At 42.7% G+C, this 3,240-nt stretch overlaps 1 protein-coding gene across 9 annotated transcripts in view; it reads right to left on the bottom strand.

Annotated features, from left to right (window-relative positions):
- The window catches only part of GFOD1 (glucose-fructose oxidoreductase domain containing 1), a 106,829-nt gene that overhangs the window by 44,428 nt on the left and 59,161 nt on the right, over positions 1-3,240 (bottom strand). The gene's annotated exons all lie outside the window — the stretch shown is intronic.

The following is a 3,240-nucleotide window of genomic DNA, read 5'->3' as shown; positions in this document are numbered from 1 at the left end:
GATTGGGCCTTTATGTTTTAAGCTCTTTTGGTCAAGGACTGAGTTAGATTCTGCTCTCACCTGTCTTTCTTCTCTCCGTAAAGTGCCATTCACACCTAGGGCACTTTATGTTAAATATATTTATCTGAATGCATCCGATGAAGTGAGCTGTAGCTCACGAAAGCTTATGCTCAAATAAATTTGTTAGTCTCTAAGGTGCCACAAGTCCTCCTTTTCATATTATCTATTATTATTCTTATGTGACTGCTGTTCATTTTCTTTTCTTTTTTTTCCTTCACATCCAAGAAAACCTCCAGACTGGCAACCTCACAGGGCCTTTCACCTTGTGCACTCTGCTGAGTGGTTTGTGTCATTTCCGGGTTCAATCTGTAATAAACAGATAGGCCTATACGTTCAAGAGGGGCCTCTACGTTTAGGTGTCTCCATTTTTGGGTGCTCAACTGGACGCTGATTTCTGCAGTACCCACTGGAGCCGGGGTGCTCTGAAGATCTTATTCAAAGTGTCAGAGACTGGGCAGCAAGAAAATGAGGCACCCAAAAATCCATGAATCCTTTTGAAAAATGTGGCCATAAGACATCATTTCCTCCCACTGCACTGCAATGGAATGCACTCCCTGACAGAGAAGCATGCTTTCAAAAGGCCTGATATTCTAGTCCTTCTATGTTCATGCCATTAAGGATTCAACAGAAGCAGGTAGCTAAAGAATGGAGAACTTCCTGAGTGGCACAACTGGAACAGATAGATATCCCTGTCAAATGTTATCCTCTCTTAATTTAAAAATCCCAGCTGCTCCACTCTTCTTTAAGACTGCGTGTAATTTGGCGTGGTGTGATATGTTTGTAATGGAATAGTGTAATAAAAGGTCAGCACCACCACTGCACAGTGTACATGACAGCCCTGGTTTCACTGAATTGTACGCTGTCTTCATGGAGCACCATGTGAGGATTTCACTGTTTCTAAGAAGTAGAAACCTGACTGCCCACAAGTGTCAGAAAGCAGGGGGCGGAGCAATATTAACAAAAGCTCATTGAAAAGGGAGTTTACTCAAAAGAAGTGGGCGAGGAGGAGCAATTTTGCTGCTGGCTCCATCAACTTCTTTCTTCCATGTTTATAACAGTCCGATACCCCAGGGCCTTCCTATGTGCAATGAGGCAAACAGAGTGATACTCCTCAGCTATGTTTCAGGCATTTCACTACCCCATCCAGTCCTTACTGATCCATTATGTCAGTTCTTATTGCATAGGTCCTATTCTTTTTCTGGAGGTGCAGTGTATAAATCCTGTTTCCTCCCTTTGCATTTTATTTAGGAGTCAATGTTCAGTGGCCATCAAATGATGAATCTGAGGCTCTGATATCAGTGACAAAGAAGAGAATGCAATAACATGCTGCTCACTAATTCACTTTAAGTTCCCCTGTCTTAATTTACACTACCTTACACCTATTTTTAGCCATGGGGCATGTAAGCTACACCATCATATGCTCCCTTATATTCATACATTGGTAAGTGGGTGTAAATTGGTCAAAGGGGGTCTAACTGAGAGTCTGAGTGTAATAAAGTCTTACCTAAACCTCCATCAAGACATATTGTCTCTGAATTTCGCCCTTTGCATTTTACCTACATATTTAATGGACTAAAAAAAGACAAACTTACCATGCCGGCTCCATGGGTAATTTGGTTCATATGAATGGCATTTAAAGCCAATTGTTTAAGTTGAGGAAATTTCCTGTCAAAATACACTAACTTCAAAAATGAAGGGACTGCTCTCTGATCTGTCTGTGAATTGTGTGACCTACATAACATGAAGCACCGATTCATCCTAGGCTGATCTGGACCTCTTAAATCTCAGTTGATTTCCTGTCTTGCTTTTGCCTTCATGTGTGCTGGTTGGAAGACTGAATACAAGGAGCCCTATTGGAGTGTTTTGTAGACAGAGAAGGGTTTTCAGACTGGAGTCAGCAGCTTCCTTGTAACATTGGCACATGGAAAGAAAAAGCTTTCCCAACTGGGTCAGACATTTTGCAATTAGAACAGTGCGGACAACAACATCAGAGAGTCAATACACTAGGAAATCCTATACACTTTCTTAAGTGGGTCCAATCCTGCAAGGGGCTTAGCAGTCTCAGCACCCAATAAGCCCACGACCCTCACTCACTCTTTTACACCAGTGTAACTCCATTGACATTGCACTGGTGAGAGAGAAGAATCTGGCCCATTGACTTCATTAGGAGTTGCAGGTGCACAGTACCACTCTGAATTAGTCTCACCAGGCCCTACATTGGTTTTACCTCAGTGGAACTTAATTGACTTCTGTGGGATTACTCTTGATTTACACATGAGTCAGAGGATGTCCTCATTTAGAGGAAAGTGCATCCTGTTCCCAACCCACTATTTTGATAGAATGACCCAAAATAAAAACGAATGGAAAGAGGGGCCCTGATTTGCATTTACAATAAGATTGCTTTATTCTCTTTGGCTAGAGCAGTGTAAATGGGCCTTAATGTAAATGAGAATCGAGACCAGGATGAGCAGTGGGAAAGGGGATTATTAGAGAACTGATTAGTGTCATCCCAGTGCATTAAATATCTAATAATGCAAAGTTATGTAAGTCCATGTTATTGCCAGGAGTTATGCGCTTCTCCTACACTTAAAAAGTACATATTTAAACAAAGACAAAATAAAAAAGCAAGAAAATGCAAGAGAGGAGCATGCTTTAAAAATAAAAGAGGGTTAAGGCTTTTCAAAAAGAATCATTGGGCAAAGTAATAAAATAAAATAGCTCTTTGGGGCAGGGACTCTCTTTTTGTTCTGAGTCTGTATCGCACCTAGCACAATTGGGTCCAGATCCATGAATGGGGCTCCTCGCCACTATTGCAATACAAATACTAAACGATTACAATGCCACTCAAAGCCCAGATCCATAGACATTTTGTACTCCCAGCATGTAGGCTGCTCCCATTCCTCCTCTATTTCAGAGCTTCCTCCACAGATCCCTCTCTTCTTCCCTATCCCAGAGACCCTCTCCTGCAAAGCCTTATAACCGCCCTGCCCAGGGCAGACATCCACCCGCCCACTTTGCTTCACTCGCTGTTAAAGGTTTGGTTCTGTTGGTGGTGTTTGCTGCCAGTGGCAAGGGTGCTGCTGCTCTCCTTGAATGCAAAGCAGGCTCAGCTGTCCGAGTGCTGGCCACTCGCCCTTGTGCCAGCTGCCTCCTGCTTGAATTCCAGGCTCTAATGTGACA

Source organism: Chelonia mydas, chromosome 2 (assembly GCF_015237465.2).
Source record: "Chelonia mydas isolate rCheMyd1 chromosome 2, rCheMyd1.pri.v2, whole genome shotgun sequence".
Classification (NCBI taxonomy): domain Eukaryota; kingdom Metazoa; phylum Chordata; order Testudines; family Cheloniidae; genus Chelonia; species Chelonia mydas.
The sequence above is the reverse complement of the archived record's forward strand: the minus strand, read 5'-3'. Positions and strand labels throughout refer to the sequence as shown.